Here is a 20,604-nt window from a genome sequence, read left to right as displayed (position 1 = left end):
TTATGGTTCCCTCCATCTTCAAGCCAGCAATAGCATGCCGCATTCTTCTTGTTCTTCGAATCTCTAACGTCATCTTCTGCTACCAGTCAGAGAAAACTCTCTGCTCTTAAAGGGCTCATGTGATTAGGTCAGACCCATGTGGATACTCATCTGTGCTGTATTTCATCATGTAAGTAAAATGCATGATATTCACAGCCTTGGGGATTATGCAGCATGTGTATACAGAGCTGGGGGATGTCTTGGAGGACCAACTTAGAATTCTGTCTGCCACAAGCATCTCTAGGAATTTTTTACTTTATGGTACTTTCCAATTCTACAATTTCCATTTGGTTTTTTATGGTTTCTATATTTTCGTTAAGATTTCCTAATTGAATAATATTTGTATTTTTTTCTTTAATTCTTTGAACATGATTTTCTTTAATTCTTTAAACATATTTATAATAGCTATGTTTACTTCTTCGTCTGCTAAATTCAACATCTGGGCCCACTCAGTTTTTATTAAATGGTTTTGTTTTTTTTATTCCCGTTTATTTCCATTTTTAAAAATTTTATTTTATTTTATTTTGTCAATATATAATGTGGTTGATTATTGTGGCCAATTACCGAAACCTCCCTCCTTCCTCCCTCTCCCCACTCCCTCCCAACAATGTCCTTTCTGTATGCTTGTCGTATCAATTTCAAGGAATTGCAATTGTTATGTCTTCTCCCCCCACCCCCGTTTTTTGTGTATTTATTTATTTTTAGCTCCCACAAATAAGTGAGAACATATGATATTTCTCTTTCTGTGCCTGACTTGTTTCACTTAATATAATTCTCTCTAGGTCCATCCATGTTGTTGCAAATGGCAGTATTTCATTCTTTTTTTATAGCTGAGTAGTTTTCCATTGTGTAGATATACCACATTTTCCGTATCCATTTCTAGTAATTTTTGGTTGAAAATGTACATTTTAGAAGATACATTATATCAGATCTGGATTCCGTTTTATATTCTTTCTCACCCACGGTATATAGCCAATGATGTCTCTGCTCAGTGTTCTTAGTCTTACTTTTGTTTTTTTAGCCTAGCTTCTTAGGTGTTGCCCCTCTTTCTGTATAGAGTAGTCATCAGTGGAGGATTTGGGCAGATATTATGCTTGAACACCTTGAGCCTTTAAGTCTTCTGCTTTTTGCCTATCATTATGATGTGGATTGAGGAACACATTCAGAATTGCAGTCATTTCTCAAGCTTTCCTTAATTTTCACTTTTCCCCAGGCTCTCAATAGTCTCCTTGTGCATGTGTCTGCAGTTTCCCAATCAGCTAGGGAATGTGTGGAGAACTTATCTCCTCTGTGACTCTTATTTCTAGGATTTCCCATTAAATTTCTGGTTTGTCCACTGCTTACCCCAGTGAGACTGCAACTTTGGATAAGTAGAACTATAAATTTTCTCTGTTAATTTTAATTTTGTTGTTGTTTTGTTTTGTTTGTTTGTTTTGTCTGTAGTGTAATACACTTTCAAAGCAGAATGCCAACACATTCTCTCATAAGTATTACCAGGGTTAACATCTAAAGTTAATTTCAGTATATTTGTTTTACAATGAAAACTTTTTTTTTTTTTTTTAATTTTATTTTGTCGATATACATTGTAGCTGATTAATGCTCCCCATCACCAAAACCTCCCTCCCTTCTCCCTCCCCCCCTCCCCCCCAACCATGTCCTTTCTGTTTGTTTGTTGTATCAACTTCAAATAATTGTGGTTGTTATATCTTCTTCCCCCCCCCCCCCGGTTTGTGTGTGTATGTGTGTATGTGTGTGTGAATTTATATATTAATTTTTAGCTCCCTCCAATAAGTGAGAACATGTGGTATTTCTCTTTCTGTGCCTGACTTGTTTCACTTAATATAATTCTCTCAAGGTCCATCCATGTTGTTGCAAATGGCAGTATTTCATTCGTTTTTATAGCTGAGTAGTATTCCATTGTGTAGATGTACCACATTTTCCGTATCCACTCATCTGATGATGGGCATTTGGGCTGGTTCCAACTCTTGGCTATTGTAAAGAGTGCTGCGATGAACATTGGGGAACAGGTATACCTTCGACTTGATGATTTCCATTCCTCTGGGTATATTCCCAACAGTGGGATGGCTGGGTCGTATGGTAGATCTATTTGCAATTGTTTAAGGAACCTCCATACCATTTTCCATAGAGGCTGCACCATTTTGCAGTCCCACCAACAATGTATGAGAGTTCCTTTTTCTCCGCAGCCTCGCCAGCATTTATTGTTCATAGTCTTTTGGATTTTAGCCATCCTAACTGGGGTTAGATGGTATCTCAATGTGGTTTTGATTTGCATTTCCCGGATGCTGAGTGATGTTGAGCATTTTTTCATATGTCTGTTGGCCATTTGGATATCTTCCTTAGAGAAATGCCTACTTAGCTCTTTTGCCCATTTTTTAATTGGGTTGCTTGTTTTCTTCTTGTAAAGTTGTTTGAGTTCCTTATATATTCTGGATATTAATCCTTTGTCAGATGTATATTTTGCAAATATTTTCTCCCACTCTGTTGGTTGTCTTTTAACTCTTTTAATTGTTTCTTTTGCTGTGCAGAAGCTTTTTAGTTTGATATAATCCCATTTGTTTATTTTTCCTTTGGTTGCCCGTGCTTTTGGGGTCGTATTCATGAAGTCTGTGCCCAGTCCTATTTCCTGAAGTGTTTCCCCTATGTTTTCTTTAAGAAGTTTTATTGTCTCAGGGTGTATATTTAAATCCTTAATCCATTTTGAGTTGATTTTAGTATACGGTGAGAGGTATGGATCTAGTTTCATTCTCCTGCATATCGATATCCAGTTATCCCAGCACCACTTGCTGAAGAGGCAGTCCCTTCCCCAGTGAATAGGCTTGGTGCCTTTGTCAAAGATCTACAATGAAAACTTTTAAAGTGTTATGCTGGTATGTCATTTTATATCCCACTCTGTTACTTGCCAAAGTTTAATGACTACTTTAATGTAAGTCTGCCACTTTTAAAAGACAAGCCATTGTTTATTTTGTCCCCCAACTCTAACTGAGTCCAACCCCTCTGGCAGCAAAGCTTCTGGTTTTCGCTGCTAGCTCTAATAGGGTAAAACTACTGTTCTTAGAGTTCACAGATTCATAGAGACAGAAAGTAGAAAGGTGTTTTACCAGTGGATGGGATGGGGAGAATGGAGAATTGTTCAGTTTTACAAAATAAAGAGTTCTAGAGATTGGTTGCATAACAATGTAAATGTATTCAACACTGCTAAGTGGCACATTTAAAAATGGTTAAGATGTAAATTTTATGTTATATATATTTTGCCACAGTTAAAGAATGAAAACAAAGAAACTACTGTTCTTGCCAACAGAGGGGGAGTGTGGGGGCTTGTACAGACGGGACCATACTCAGGCAAAAAGTCCACAGAATTTTCCTGTTCTTACCTGAAGCTCTAACAGGTTTTCAAGAATAAACATTTCTCAGTTAGTTTTCTGTATCAATCTACAGCCCTGAAATGGTTGTTTTTAGAATTCTGGATAGTTTAATAGTTGTTTTTTTTGTATAGAGGAATCGTTGATTGCTTCATGCCACCATAACTGGATGTCACTTTCTTGGCTGCTCTTCTTAGTCTCTTCTGCCGATTCTTACTCATGGTTCCTTCTTCTGAATGATGGAATGTCCCACAGCACAGTCCTTGGACCTTTTCTGTTTTCTTTTTGTACTTTCTCTAGGAGGTTTCATCACATCTCAGCATTTTAAATATTATCTATATGCTGATGGTTGCAACTTCAGACCAGACTTCTTCCCTCATCTGCAGACCTGTATATCCAGCTGCCAATTTGGCATCCCACTTAGATGTCTGATAGATTTCTCAAACTTAATAAGGCTGAAACTGAATTCCTGATATTTGCTGCCAGAAACTGGCTTCTCTCAGTTTTCCCATTTCACTTATTGATGTCTTTATTTTTCCATTTCCGTAGACCAATAAACTTGAATTGATTCTTGATTCCTTTCATACTATAGGTCCACCCCATCAGAATATCCTGTCAATTTTACCTTCCAAAAATACATAGAATTTGATCCTCTTCCCACCAAACTCAGGGCTACCACCCAGTTTCAAGCCACCATCTTTTGTTCCCTAGATTATTAAGTAGGCTTCTAACTGTTTTTTTTTTACTCTCCTTTATTCCTATAATCTGTTCTTGATAAAGAGGTTGAAGTGATCCTGTTAAACATTAGTGAGGTCATGTCACATCTCTAGTCAACTGTCCCATTGGTTGGTTTCTCATCTAACTCAGGGTAAAAAGGCAAAGGCCTTACCAGTATTCATCACTAGGTCTGTATTAGTCAGGGTTCTCCAGAGAGACAGAATCAATAGGATATGTTATAATTATACGAGAGGGATTTATTAGGGGAATTAGCTCACGTGGCTATGAAGAAAAGTCCTGCAATAGGCTGTCTATAAACTGGATGCTGGTAGCGTGGCTCAGTCCAAGTCCAAAGGCCTCAGAACCAGGGAAGCTGATGGTGTCCTTTGGTGTAAGTTCTGGAACCCAAAAGCTGAAGAGTCTCAAGCTCTGATGTCCATGGATAGGAGAGAAGAGTGTATCCCAGCTCCGGTGGATCAAGAGAGAGAGAAGGTGCCACGGTCTTTTTAAGCAGCGAGCTCTCTTGGGAACTAATAGAGCAAGAACTCACTCATTAATCCCCCCTCCCCCAGGGAGAGCATTAATCCATTCATGAGGGATCCGCCCCCATGATTCAATCAGTTTCCAACACTGCCACATTGAAGATCAAATTTCCACATGAGTTTTGGAGGGGACAACATATCCAAACTCGATCAAGGTCCTACAGAATCATGCTCCCCATTATCTTTCTGAACTTGTCTCCTCCTACTCTCCCTTACTCAGCTCACTTTGCTCCTCTAGACATACATCTATTTCTGAACCTTTGCTTAGAATGATCTCCCACCACCACCTTTATCCTCATGCCTGACTTCCTGACTTGCTTCAGGTCTTTATCCAAATTTCGCATTCTCTGTGATGGTTTCCTTGGCTGCTCTATCCAAATTTTCACACCTTCTTCCCTAGTGTTTCATATTTTGCCTTCTTGCTTTATTTTTTAACATTAGTGCTTTTCACTTTCTAATACAGTCTACATTTAGCTTATTTTGTTTACTGTCTGTTGCTCACTAAAATATTAGCCACATGAGAGCAGGATTTTTTTGTTCATTTTATGTTACTATAATCCTAGAACCTATACAGAATGTCTTTAGTGAAAGGTGAAGAAAGAAGTGAATTTCCAGATTAAAAGGTCTCTCTGAATACCAGGTAAAAGGAAAGAAACACATTCTTGTGAAATTTCAAAATATCAAGGTTATAAAGGAGATCCAGAAAAGCTTCTAAAGAAAATAAACAAAAGACTACGAATTAGCAAATATGGATGCTACAAGACAGTGGAGAATTTAATTGAAGTTTTGAAGGAAAATGAGCTTTAGAATTCTATACATAGGCAAACTATCCAAAATGAGGTTAAAATAGTAATTTTCACCTATGAACACATGTAAAAATAAATGATGAGATAAATGAAGTGTGTTTTTGAGATAAATACAACAAATAGCAAAACTGATCCAAAAGTCCAGAGTGCAATCTCTAGGTAACATCTGTGCAGCACACAAGAAAAGCAGTCAGACCGTATTAAAGGAGGAATTCAGTTGTGTCTGAGAAGACTGATATAAAAATTTATTAATTAGTATTAATAAGAGGCAGTATAATATTGGACTCCAGTAAAATAGACATGTTTCTTATCTCAAGAAAGGTGATCAGAAAGTTCAGGAAAGATAAAATAACTAGATACAAAAGTTAGTCCCCAAATATTAGATAGACTAAAAGTAGTACTATTTTGAGAAATGAGTGTAGTATAAAAAAAGAAACTTCTGAACTTGATGTAGAATAATAGAGAAGAAATATAACCTGTGAGCACTGCTTGGTTCTGCTCTGAATAGTATCATATAAACCCTAAGACTGTATGTGCTATGTATTGGTTTTAGTTTTTTTTTTTTTTTTTTTTTAGAATCAGCCCTATATTCAAAGTCTGGAAGCCTCAATTATGGTTATACAATATAGCCTAAATTTTACAACCTAAAAAATCTTTTTAAAAAGTAGAGGTGATGGAAGTTGAGAGGGATAGGCATCATTGCTACTACAAAAAATCTTCATTCTGTGTAATAGTTCTCAAACTTGTTGCCTATTAAAATCACCTGAGGGGCCGGCCCCGTGGCTCACTCGGGAGAGTGCAGAGCTGGTAGTGCCAAGGCCACGGGTTTGGATCCTATATAGGAATGGCCAGTGCGCTCACTGGCTGAGCGTGGTGCAGACCACACCGTGCTGAGGGTTGCGATCCCCTTACTGGTCCAAAAAAAAAAAAATCACCTGGGAAGCTTTCAAAATTTTGATGGCTAAACTTTATCAAACTGCATTAGACCAATTAAATCAAAATAAATGTTGGGGAACGGGGGACCTAGAGATCAGTTTGTTTTAAGTTTCTCAGATTAATTCCAGTGTGTAGTCAAATTTGAGAACCAGTGATCTAAAGTTCACAGAATTGCCACTAGAAGCTTAAATATATTCTCTAAAGTTACAAATGTGATGAGTAGTAGAATCATTCTGATTATGATCTCTGGGGGAAAAAAGGAGAAGGTGAGGTAGGAGGATGCTGGAAGTGAACCAGATTTTCCTTAGTGGGAAGCCAAATCTTCTTTCATAGTAGGATGTGGTAATAAATCAATACTGCATTTTGCTTCAGAGTTAGTCTGTTAGTCATTTTCTTTTACTTGTGAAGACGAAATGTCCCTTCAGCCATGTTCCTAATTTTATGAGAATTTGTACTTTTTTTATATTAAGAGAATTAATTAGAGCTAGATCAATGAGGTTATTATGAATAAATTATTATCTGGATGTTAAAGTCAATTTCCTATGGCAAATATAGTTTACATTATTAGTAAATAAACACAGTATTCTATAAAAGATACTTTTACAAATGTAGTTTCCTCTGACAAACATTTTAGATGCAAGGTTACATGTTAATAGTCTTTGGAACTATCAGAACAAAACTTTCACTATTTTAGTAAAGCCATTTGTCTTTTGTAGCAAATAACTTGGGCAGAAACTCAACTCATCTTTTTGAATGCAAGGTACAAAATAATGGATTTGTTTTAAATTTTATAGTGATAGTAATGTAATTCTGACCATTTCCTTTTCTATCTGACTCAACCTGTATCAGCCTTGGCTGTGCATTGAAATCACCTGGATAGTTTTGAAAAATCAGTCTCCTGTTTTTAAAAGTTCTTCATTAACAACTGGTAATTAGAGCCCAGTACTTAGGCCTCAGGGATATTTTTCTAGTCATGCTGAGATTAAACAATATGAATTTTATTATTTTTTGTTTCCAAGGGAGTCAATAGATAATGTCTGTAGTTAATGAATACTGCAATTACAAAATAAACATATATTAAATGATCAAGTTTGCCTTCAGGATAGGTATTGGGATTGGGGGTGAGGAGGGATGAAGGTGGGGGCAATTGCTCTTCCACACCATGTTCTTTTTCAAAATAAAAACTATGGCCATGAACTACATTGACTTAGAAAATTAATGAACATAAAATTATTGTTCCCTGTATTAGTCAGGGTTCTACAGAAGAACAGAAACAATAGGTTATATATAGATCTAGAGAAAGAGTTTATTATAAGGGATTGGGTCATGCAATTATGGAGGTTGAGAAGTCCTACTATGTGTCCTCTGCAAGCTGGAGGGCCAGGAAAGCCAGTGATGTAATTCAGTCCAAGTCTGAAGGCCCAAGAACCAGAAGCATAGATGCCCCAGGGCAGGAGAAGATGTATATCCCAGATGAAGCAGAGAGCAAATACATCCTTCCTCCACCTTATTGTTCTCTTCATGCGTTCTGCAGATTGGATGATGCTCACCCATATTGGTGAGGGTGTATCTTCTTTACCTAGTCTACTGATTCAAATGCTAATCTCTTCTGGAAATATTCCCACAGACATATCCAGAAATAATGCTCTACCACATATCTGGGCATCCCTTAGCCCTGTTAAGTTGACACATAAAATTAACCATCTCATCCCCTTACATTTTGTCATAATAGGATGTTCTTTATGAGAATCAAAGTTTATGAAATCAATAAGTTATTTTATATGAAAAAATAATTCTAATCTTTAAAAAAAAATCCCTTTAGGAAATGGCTTCCAGATATTTTTAAGTAAACTTTTTGCTAGAGTATGTCATATATACAGAAAATGCCCTCATTAGAAGTGAATAGCTTTGTGAAATTTTCACACAGGGAGCACTCCTCTATAATCATCAGCATCCAGAGAAATATATATTGCCCACACCCAAGAAGTCAAGAGTGTGCTCTCTCTGGTCACTATTCCCACCCCCTTCAACCACTATTCCAACTTTGAACGCCATAGGATAGTTTTTTTGTTTGTTTATGTACATTATACAAGTAGAATCATATATTATGAACTCCCTTGTATTTGGCTTCCTTCACTGAATCTTATGTTTGTGAAATTTATCCTGTCATATTGTGTAGTTATAGGTTGTTCATTCTCATTGCTGTACAGAATTCTGTTTTAAGGGTATGCCAGAATTTATCCATTCCATTTGTGTTATTTCCAGTTTTAGTCTGTTATGAATAGTACTTGCATGAAGTACTATTCATAAAAGGCTATGCATATGTTTTCTGTTAGTGCCTAAAACTTCAGTTTAGGAGCTATTGCCAAAGAAAGCACAATCAAATATTTAATGGTGATGAAAATAAGTAAGAAATTAGCTTTTCATTTACCAAAATCCCACATGTGGTTTTAAGAATGTACTTTATAACCTACACCTCTCTAGTTCAGCTTCCTTGTAGGTAGTGAGGCTTGGAGTAATTCATATTCTACCTTATGAATGGTATGGCCTGTGAAGTACACTTTTATCATATTCAATGGCAAGATAGAATTGGTGATAATAAATCTGGACATATATAAATTAATCTACTGTTGCCTCAGGTTTTGCAGCAGCCTTGGAGATGATAATGAAAGGATAAGGAGTAACAAACTTTGACTCTATCAAAGTCTGTAAAAGGGAAACTTTATCCCTTTAAATATTCACTTCTCACCCTATGTTTCAAGATGTGCCATTGCACATTGATTACCATTTTGGCTGATGAACTCTGTTCCTGCTCCAGTATTTCAGGATTGGCAGTCTAATTCTGGTTTTACTTGCAAATTCTAGTTCTATTCCAATTTACCTCTCCAGCTTTTGCACCATTCAGTCTTCTCTTTGTTTACTCATAATCTTCCTGTTTCATATTTTGGGCAGTGATTCGACTTTGTTCCCCCTGCCGAAGAATCCCTAACAGGTTAATGAATAGGCAAGGGACTCACATCTACTTGATAATGTTTAGAGCATCTAACATGTGTTTCCTCATGTACAACCCTGACTGAGGTTGCCCTGGATCATTTTTCCACCCAAAATTGTCTTCACTAGCCAAGTTCATCTTGTATTTTTGTTTTGTTTTGTTTTGGTTTTTTGGTGGCTAGCCAGTACAGGGATCGGAACCCTTGACCTTTCATCTAGTGTTTTTAATGTGAGTCTGAGAATTTTAAACTTCTATCACAGGGTAAACCTATTCTGGATGCTCCCTAGAAGGAGAAAGTTTCTATCTCTTATTTTTGATCAACTGGTTACTTAATTCTGATTTCTTTATGTCAGTGTCTTCTATCTTAGGGGTCTCATTCATCCTTATCCACATGGAATATTCTGTGATCTGCCTTAATTTACCTAGTCCTGCCAGAGCTCCACCCAGCATACATAGGTTGGGCAACCAACCCTAGGTTCCTGAGATGGTCTCCCAACTGAAAAATATGCAAACTGCTGTTTCATCCAGTACTTCTCCTTAGGACATCAGTCTAGCTTGGCATTATTTTCCAGAGGCACAAATAATGCCAAATAATTATGGCTATTTGGAGTCTATGTGGGGTACATTTTTCCCTGGTTCACTTGAAACAGTGACTTAGAACATTCCTGCCAGCCTCTGGAAAAGGTTACTGGCCTCCTATATTGAAGGCATAGCCCTGGACTCCAACTCCCCACATTTTTCTTTGCTTCTTTCCAGCCTTGGATAAGACATTTTGGATAAGACTCTTACTTTTCACACATTCCTGTTTGGACTAACTGAAGCCTGAAGTGGGGGAAGGGATGAAAGAATAGTTGGTTTAAAGGTTAAGATCTACCTAAATGCCCAGTGTTACCATCTGTGAAAATGCCTGGCATTCATAAGTATTATCAGTCCAGCTTGTCAGCAACCTTTACCTCTTAAAACCACAAACATTACTGAACTTTATATCTATGCTGTTTTAGTATTATCAGAAAATCTTTCTTATGAAATCTCCTTTTACCCTATATCTTAGATTTAGGTTTTATGTTGATTATCTTCACTTAAAATTTTAGGACAACAAAAAATATTATTTTTATAATTTGTCGAAATTAGTAAAAATATCCATTTTCATATAATGTTTCATATATTTGAGTGAATGTGTATTTTAAAATTCCTCTAGAAATACTTGAATCCTTGTTTTTTATTGTAGTCTATTTGGGATTATTTTGACAGTTAAGAAAAATACCATTGTGTAATTGAGAGAGGCTTACATGTGTTATTTTTGTGTCCTTGACTTCCTGATAGCTTCATATTTCTGCATTCTAAAATCCTCTTATTACTTTTTTTTTTCAACTTTTTTATTGTGGTAAAATACACATACCCTAAAATTTACAATTGTAACCACTTTTAAGCATACAGTTCAGGGTTATTAAATACATTTATAATGTGGAGCAACCATCACCAGCATCCATCTTCATAATTCTTTTCATCTTATGAAACTGAAACTCTGTGTCCATTAAACAATAATTCTCTTTTCCCAATGTCTCCCCAGCAACCACCATTCTACTTTCTGTCTCTGATTTTAACTATTTGAAGTATCACACCTAAGTGGAATCATACAGTATTTATCTTTTTGTAACTGTCTCATTTCACTTAACATAGTGTCCTCAAGGTCTGTTCATGTTGTAGTATATGTCAGAATTTCCTTTCCTTATAAGGCTGAATAATATTCCTTTGTTTTTGCTGATCCCTTTATCTACCTGTGGACACTTGGGTTTAGCTATGTGAATAATGCTGCTATAAACATGGATGTACAAATATTTCTTCAAGACACACTGCTTCTAATACTTTTCTGTATATACCCAGAAGTGGAATTGCTGGATCATATGGTATTTCTATTTTTGATTTTTTGAAGAACCACCATACTGTTTTCCATAGCAGTTGTATTGCTTTACATTCCCATCAATAGTGCAAAAAGATTCCAATTTTTCCACATCCTCGCCAACACTTGTTATTTTCTGTTTTGTTTTTTTATAGTAGTGATCCTATAGGTGCCAGGTGGTATATCATTGTAATCTTGTTACATTTTTAATTTTTTTAAGAATTGAAATATAATGGATTATACGTATATAAATATATGTTTACAATATATATATATTAAACATATATATATTTGTGGGGCACAGAGTTGAATATTGATACCTGTGTACAGTATGTGATGATCAAATCAGGATAATTAGTATATTCATCATTACAAAATGTATTCATTCTTTGTGACCCTTAACCAATTTCTCACTAGTCCCCTGTCCCTCCCCCTTTCCCACTTCCAATAACCACAGATCTGTTCTCTCCTTTTGAAAGTTCAATGTATTATTGTAATTGTTGTTTCTTTCTTTCTCTTTTTTCCTTCCTTCCATCTGCTTTTTTAGCTCTCACTTATTAGTGACGACATGCAGTATTTCCCTTTCTCTGCCTGGCTTTTATTTCACTTAACATAATTATCTCCAAGCTCATTCATGTTGCAAATGGCAGAAATTTCATTCTTATGGCTAGGTAGTATTTTACTTATCCAGTCATCTGTCAATGGACAATTAGATTAGTTCCAACTCTTGGCTATTGTAAATAGACCTGCAGGTTTCCCTTCAACTTGATAATTTCTGTTCTTTGGGTGTATATCCAGTAATTGGATTGCTGGATCATATGGCAGTTCTATCTGTAGTTCTTTGAGAAACCTCCATACTGTTTTCTGTAATAGCTGCACTAATTTACAGTATCATCAACAGTGTAGAAGGTGTCCCTTTTCTCTGCATCCTTGCCAGCATTTGTTATTCTCTGTCCTTTTCATGATAGCCAGTCTAACTGGGGTGAGATGATATCTCAGTGTGGTTTTCATTTATATTTCGTGCTTAGTGATGTTGAGGATTTTTTAATGTACCTAATGGCCATTTGTGTGTCTTCCTTTGAGAAATGTCTATTCAATTCATTTACATATTTTAAAATCAGATTATTTGGTTTTTTACCATTAAATTGTTTGAGTTCTTTGTATATTCTGGATGTTAATCGTTTGTTGGATATATAGTTTGCAAATATTTTCTCCCATTCTGTAGGTTGTCTTTTGACTCTGTTGATTATTTCCTTTGCTGTGCAGAAGCTTTCAGTTTCATATAGTTCCATTTGTTTATTTTTCCTTTTGTTGCCTGTGCTTTCTTTTGAGGTCTTATTTGTAAAGTCTTTGCCCAGTCCTACATCCTGAGGTGTTTCCCCTATGGTTTCTGCTAGGAGTTTTGTAGTTTCAGGTCTTATATTTAATTCTTTAATGCATTTGGAGTTGATTTTGGTATATGGCAAGAGTTTTGGTCAAGTTTTATTCTTCTACACATGGATATCCAGTTTCCCCAGTACCATTTGCTAAAGAGGCTGTCCTTTCCCCAATGTACATTCTTGGTGCCTTTGTCAAAGATCAGTTGGCTATAAGTATGTGGATTGATTTTTGAGTTCTCTGTTCTGTTCCTTGGTCCATGGGTCTGTTTTCATGCCAGTATTATGTTGTTTTGGTTACTATGGCTTTGTAGTCTAATTTAAAATCAAGTGTTGTAGTGCCTCTGGCTGTATTTTTTGTTGTTCAGGATTGCTTTGGCTATTCGGAGTCTTTTGTTGTTACATGTGAATGCTAGGATTGTTTTTTCTATATCTGTGAAGAATGTCCTTGGTATTTTGATGGGGATAGCATTGAATCTGTAGATTGCTTTGGGTAATATGGACACTTTAACAACATTATTCTTCCAATCCATAGACATGGAATATGTTACCATCGTTTTGTGTCTTGTTTAATTTTTTTCATCACTGTTTTGTTCTTCTCATTGTAGATATCTTTCACATCCTTGGTTAAATTTATTCATAGGTGTTTTATTTTTTTGGCAGCTATTGTAAATGGGCTTGCTTTCTTCATTCCATTTTCTGTTAGTTCGTTGTTGGTGTATAAAAATGCTACTGATTTTTGTATATTGATTTTGTATCCTACGACTTTGCTGAATTCATTTATGGTGGAGTCTTGAGGTTTTTCTATACATAGGATCAGGTCATCTACAAACAGGGACAATTTGACTTTGTCTTTTCAAACTGGATGTCCTTTATTTCTTTCTTTTGCCTGATTGCTTTGGCTAGTACTTCAAATATTCTGTTAAATAGGTTTGGTGAGAATGGAAGTCCTTTTCTTGTTCCTGTTCTTAATGAAAAGATTTTAGATTTTCCTCACTCAGGATCATGTTGGCAGTGGGTTTGTCATACATAATTTTTATTGTGTTGAGATACTTTCTTTCTGTACCTAATTTATTGAGTATCTTTATCATGAAGGGAGGTTGGATTTTGTCAAATGCTTTTTCTGTGTCTGTTGAGATGATCATATGGTTTTTGTCCTTTATTTTGTTGATGTAGTATATCACATATTGATTTACATATGTTGAACCTCTTTCGATTTTTTGGATAGTTTGAAAAGGGTTGGTATTAATTCTTCTTTAATGGTTTGGAAGAATTCAGCAGTGAAGCCATTGGTCTTAGGCTTTTCATTGTTTGAAGACTGTTGATTAGTGCTTTAATCTCCTAGCTTGGGTTGGCTGGTTAGTTCACTTGGTTAGAGCTGATGCTGATAACACCAAGTTCAAGGCCAAGCGCTAAAAAGAAGAAGAAGAAAAAAAAAGATTCTAATAATCTTCTTGCTCATTATTGGTCTGTTCAGGTTTTCTATTTTTTCTTGGTTCAGTCTTGGTAGTTTGTATGTGTCCAGAAATTTATCCGTTTCCTCCAGATGTCTTCCAGATTTTCAAATTTGTTGGCATATAGTTGTTCATAATAGTCTCTATTGATTCTTTGTATTTCTGTGGTATCAGTTATAATGTCTCCTTTTTCATTTCTGATTTTCATTATTTGGGTCTTCTCTCTTCTTTTATTAGTCTAGCTAATGGTTTGTCCATTTTGTTTATCTTCTGAAAAACCAACTTTTTGTTTCATTGATCTTTTATATTTGGGGGGGTGGGTTCTATCTCTTTCTCTTTCTCATTTGCATTATTGTTCTACCAGTGGGTTCTTTCTTTAATATTCATGGTAGTGATTATCATTTTTTGGATTCCAAAGGCAGGACTCTCTTGAGGATTTCTTATAGGGCTTGTTATGTGGTGGTGAGCTCCTACAGTTTTTGTTTGTCTGGGAGATACACTGTTTCTCTTTCATTTCTGAAGGATGGCCTTGCTGGGTATAGTATTCTTGGTTAGAAATTCTTTTATTTTAGTACTTTGAATGTATCATCTCATTTTCTTCTGGCCTGTAGGGTTTTTCCTGAGAAGTCTGCTGTCAGTCTGATGGGGACTCCCTTATATGTGACTTGGTGCTTTTCTCCTGCTGTAGGAGAATCTCTCTTTGTCTTTGACTTTTAGCAGTTATTTTAAATCTATTTTTTTATTTTAAATTTTATTTATTTATTTATTTATTTTTTGGTGGCTGACCAGCAGAGGTAACCAAACCTTTGACCTTGGTGTTATAAGGCCACACTCTAACCAACTGAGTTTACCAGCTGTCCCTGACTTTTGACAGTTTGACTACAGTATGTCTTGGAGAGGATCTTTTTGGAGTGAATCTATTTGGGGAATTTTTGAGCCTCTTAGATCTGGAATTTTGTATCTTTCCCTGTACCTGGGAGGTTTTCTGCTATTATTTCATTGAATAGGTTTTCTGTGCCTTTTCTTTTCTCCACCACTTCCAGGACATCCATGATGTAGATGTTTTTGTGATTAAGGTTATCTGATAGCTCTTGTAGATTTCCTTTGTTTTTTAAAATTCTTTTTTCTTTTTTTTATGTCCGCCTGGGTTATTTTGAAGAGACTGTCTTCAGGATCAGAAATTCTTTCTTCCAATTGCTCTAGCCTCCTGCTTAAGCTCTCGTTGTAATTTTTATTTCATTGGATGAGTCCTTCAGTTCTAGGAGTTCTGCTATATTCTTTTTAAAGGTATCTGTCTCTTTGTAAATTTCCTCCCTCATATCCTGGATTGTTTTTCTGTTCATTTTGTCATCTGAGTCTTCTTGTATCTCATTGAGTTTCCTTAAGATTGTTGCTCAGAATTCCTTTCAGACATTTCAAGGGTTTCCTGATGTTTGGGATCTGGTACTTGTGAGTTATTTTATTCCTTTGGTGGTGATATTTTACTGTTTTTCATATTTCTAGTATCCCTATCTTGAGGTCTGGTGGTCTGGTGGAGCAGTTCCTTCTTTTAATACTCTGGAGTGTTTTTTGTGGAGAGAGACTCTCTTCTGTGTATGTGTTTTATATTGATCATTGAATGGGATATTTTAGCTTTAGGTTTAGGTTCCAGGTAGACTTAGCTTTTAGCTTCCAGGTAGACTTATTCATGTAGTCTCTGTGTGGTTTATTTGGCCTTATTCAGTGTCAGAGTTGTCTGTGAGTGCCTCTGTGGCCTAGGCACTGGTGCACTCAGTGGTTCTTTACTGAAGTAAGTGATACTTCATTTGGTCATCAAGGTTGTGTGTGAGATCTTGGGTTCTTGGGAGAAGTGCCTGGGTATTCTCTCACTTGTTGGCTGAGGTTGGTGACCCTGGGTGGTCTCGTTGTCACTAGATCTTGATAGGTGCACTGGGGTATACTGTAGTTCCTCAGCTTGAATGGGTGACCCTGGGCAGTGTTTCTTCTTTGGGTCAATGTAGTCAGTCACATGATCTCTGTGAGTAGTTCCCACCACTGGGTGTATGGGGCTGCACTCACTCACCTCTTTTCTTTTTCCCCTTGTCTGGCAAAACATAGGAATACCTGGATCTGGATGAGGTAGAGCTGGTGGCACCTGGATTGAGTAGATGTGGCAGCAGTGTCAGTGACTATAACAGGGAACAGAACAAACAACTGAGAGGGGAGATGGATGGTTGCAGCTGTACTACTCTGGGGCTGGATGATGCCAGCTCCAGCCAGCAGGAGCAGCAGTACAAGCCACTCCGGGGGAGGGCTGTGGGTTCTGCAGGTGGTGGGAGCTGCATGGTAGGGGCCCCAGAGGCTGTGGCTGGAGGGTCCACCGGCAGCTGTGGTAGGGAGCATGATGATCTCTTGTGCAGGGAGATGGGTGATGGCTCTGGGATCAGACAACAGCACTGGCAACCACGGTGGTGGTGGCAGCAGGCTGGGGCATGAGCAAAAAGACGATAACCTCTGGGAAGTGCTCATGGCTGAGCAGATTCTCTTTGTGACAGGGAAAATTCCTCCTGTGCCGCTCCTGGTGACAGAGACGTGGTGATTGATGCTTTGTGCCTCTTTTTCCTCTCTATGTCACTCTCCTAGGTTTTCACACTCCACAGGACTCTCACCAAACTCCTGCTGCCCTCTCATGCTCTCCCACTGGTGCTCTCCTAAGTACTTAGCTGTCCATTCCTTGTTCTGTTCTTTTTCCATGGGAGGAACATGCCCTGGGCACCTGTAGTCCACCATCTTGCCCGGAAGTCCCATTTTTAATTCTTAAGGCAAGACGACTATCTTATCTTAAAAATTACTTGTGTACCTAGAAGAATACGTTGACTTTCATTCATTTAATAAACAATTTCAATAATTTGGATCATTCTGACAGCCTAATTTTTAGTACAGTAATGATTTATTTATTAACATACTGTTTAAAGATAGGCTTATAGAGGAGTAATTTACATAAGTAAAATTCATTCTCTTAAGGTGTGCAGTTTGATGAGTTCTAGCAAATTTCTACAACTGTGTAATGACCACCAAAATCCAAATGGAAAAGACTTTCATCATAAGAAGTTCTCTCATGCCCTTTGTAGTTAATCCCCTCTCCTGATCTCTAATTTTTGGCAATGACTGATCTGATTTCTGTCCCTGCCATTTTGCTTTTTCCAGACTGCCATATAAGTGGAATTACATACTATGCAGCATTTGTGTCTGGCTTCTTTCACTGACAAAGCTTTAGAGATTGATCTGTGTTATTGCATGTGTCATTCCTTTTTAATGCTGAGTAGTATTACATTGTATGGATGAACAATTTGTATGTCCATTCACTAGATGATGGACATTGGATTGTGCCTTGGATTGAGTCACACCCCCGCCCCCCAAAACTTGGCCCACACTGTGACAGTGTTAAGAGGGTGGGAAATCCTGTTATGGTAATTGAAAGGTGGGGCCTTGAATAGGTGATTTGATTGTAGGACCATGCTGTAGTGAATGAATTAATAATGGTGGTCAGGGGTGTGGTTCTGAGGATCTCCTTTTAAAGAGCACATGAGAGTCTCTACCTCTCTCTCTGCTCTGCCATTTCTGCCATGTGGGACTCTTGGGTCACTGTCCCTACCACCAAGACCCTCACCAGATGTGTTCCCTGGACCTTGGACTTCCCAGCTTCTGAAACTGTAAGCAATAAATTTTGTTTTCTTTGTAAATCACCCCGTTTTGTGTATTTTTTTATAAGCAGCAGAAACAGACTAGTACAGATTGCTTACAGTTTTTATGATTCTTAATAAAGCTACTGAAAATGTTCACATGCAGGTTTTTGTGTGAATATTTTATTTCTTTTGTATAAATACTCGTGAGTGGGATTGCTGGGACATGTGGTAAATGTTATGTTTAACTTTATAAGAGACTACTAAGCTATTTTTCAAATTGGGAATATATTTTTCATTCCCACCAACAAATACAGGAGAGTTCCAGTCATTCTACATCCTTGTCGGTATTTGGCATTATAAATTCTTTTAATTTTAGCCATTCTAGTAGGAAGATAGTGGTGTTTCACTGTGGTTTTGTTTTGTAGTTTTCAGATGACTAATGATGTTGACCACATTTTCTTGTGCTTACTGGCCATCTGTACATTTCTGTTGGCGAAGCATCCGCCCAAATCTTTTGCCCAACTAAAAATTGAAGAGTCTTCTTAATATTGAGTTCTAAGATTTGTTTATATTAGTATATTCTGGGTACAAGTCCCTTTTCAGCTGTTATATTTTCTACCAGCCTGTGACTTGCCCTTAAATTATCTTCCAAAGAGCAAATTTAAATTTTCGTGAAGTCCAGTTCATCAGTATTTCATGCTTTTTGTGTCTTATCTTGGAAAAAAAAAACAATCTAACCCAAGGTCATAAAGATATTTTTCCTTTGTTTTCTTCCACAAGTTTTTTAGTTTTTGCTCTTAGTATAGATCTGTAATACATTTGTACTTAAATTTTATATGTGGTATGAGGTATGGGTTGAGGGTTTTGTTTTGTTTTTGCATATGGAAGTCCAATTATTCTACCACCATTTGTTGGAAAGATTGTTGTTTCACTGTCAAATTACTTCGTCACCTTTATTAAAAGTCATTTGATCATATATGAACGGATTTATTTTTCAACTGTATTCCATTCCATTGATCTGTATATCTATTCTTATGCAAATGCCACATTGTTTAGATTATTATAGCACTATAGTAAATATTGACATTTTGGTTATTCTTGTAATAAGAAAACTTTAGTACTGAGATGAAATTTTTCTGTCTATAAATTCTACCCATTGGTCCTGTTTATACCCTGCAGAATAAGATTACCCATTATTTTAACAATTCTTCATCTATTTGAAGAAATGTTCACAGATTTTAATCTGGACCAAGTCTCTGCATAATCTAAAACTCTTCACTTAGAATTTTTTGTGTGTGTTTTTATACTCATAGTCTATAACGTATTTGGAACTCAGTAAATATGTATTCAACTGAAATGAATTGAATTGATATAGTTGGGGTTCTTGCTCAGTGCTTCTCCAAGCATTTTGGCAGCCTCAGCCCTTCCCTCAGCATGGGTTATCTTCTGCTGCTTTTCCTGCTTTGTTCTTCCACCAAGAACTGGGCCCTCTGGGCCTCCTGCTGGGCCACATGTTTAGCTTCTACAGTAGCTGTGTACTCTTGGCTAAAGCTTAGCTCTGTGATGGCTACATCATCCAGGAGAAGGCTGAAGTCGTTGGACCTCTCTTCTCAGCTCCTGTGGGATCAACTGGGATACCTGGGTCTGCTGGATGATCGATCAGCTATGAGCCATTGAACTTGGCCACCACACTCTTGAGCACTTCATTGACAATGGATGGCAACACTTCCTCCTCATAGTCTAGCCCTAGGCACTGGTACATGCTGGGAAGCTCCTGGGCATTGGGTTGAAACAGCACTTGCAGGGATATATTCACCATCTGCAGGTTTTTGGAGCCTGTGGGGGAGGAAATTTTTCTGGGTCTGGCCTGAATATCATAATGGGGTACTGGAACCATAGGATCCTGAAGTGAAGTGCCTTGGGCAGGATGGTGTCCTGCTGCATGCCATCAGTCCGATTAAAGAAGATGGCTCTCTGCCCACCTCCCATGGTGAATATGGATTTGCGGACTCTGTAGGCCATGGCGCTGGCTCCCAGCAGCAGTTTCAGTGCTGTGCCCATGCCTGAGGGCCCAGCAGGTAGCTATCCTGCCAAGTCCTTCAACTTCTGGGTCATGTCTGATCCTGAGGCTGGCTGCACCAGAGGTCAGGAGAAGGGTACCATCCCACTTCTGTACAATTCCTGTTTAGGGATCTCACCCTTCTTACGAAGGTTGGCTCCTAGTGCTTGTGGAAGTCTAAATTCTTATTTGCTATGAAATATTTCGTGTAACAGAAGATCTTTTGTATGAAATCTTTTCTTCTTAGAAGCCTTTAGGATCTCCTTTTTGTCCTCATTGTTCTGAAATTTTATAGGAATGACTTTGGAGTTAAGTTTATTTTTAGTCTTTTTGCTGGACACTTGTTGGGCCCATTCAATATGAAAATTCATTTCCTTTAGTTTGGGAATTTTAAAGAATTATGTTAATATTATTTGTATTATTCCCTGTTTTCTGTTTCTTTTTTTTTCTATGTTGTTCAGATATTAAGTGTCTTGGTTTGGTCCTGTGATGTTCTTATCTCTTTTATTGTGTTTTTCAACTCATTGTCTTTTTTTTAATCTCTTCCATAAGAATTTTCCTTGGCTCTGTCCTCCAGTTCTTCTATTGAGTTTTTAGTTTATGCTATTTAAATTTCGTGGAGCTCTTATTTGTTCTCTGAATAGTTCCTCTTACTGGGATTCTATTCTTGCTTCATGGGTGAAACCTCTTCACTGAAGATATTAGTGTCAGCTTTCCTTAAATTCTTTTTTCTTTAAT

At 37.1% G+C, this 20,604-nt stretch overlaps 1 protein-coding gene and 1 pseudogene across 1 annotated transcript in view; one reads left to right on the top strand and one right to left on the bottom strand.

Annotated features, from left to right (window-relative positions):
• Positions 1–20,604, top strand: part of ZRANB3 (zinc finger RANBP2-type containing 3) — a 242,000-nt gene that overhangs the window by 61,004 nt on the left and 160,392 nt on the right. The window lies entirely within an intron of this gene.
• LOC134387958 (prohibitin-2-like) lies at positions 19,155–19,922 on the bottom strand (annotated as a pseudogene).

Source organism: Cynocephalus volans, chromosome 1 (assembly GCF_027409185.1).
Source record: "Cynocephalus volans isolate mCynVol1 chromosome 1, mCynVol1.pri, whole genome shotgun sequence".
Lineage (NCBI taxonomy): Eukaryota > Metazoa > Chordata > Mammalia > Dermoptera > Cynocephalidae > Cynocephalus > Cynocephalus volans.
Note: the sequence above shows the minus strand (reverse complement) of the source record. Positions and strands in the feature narration are given on the sequence as shown.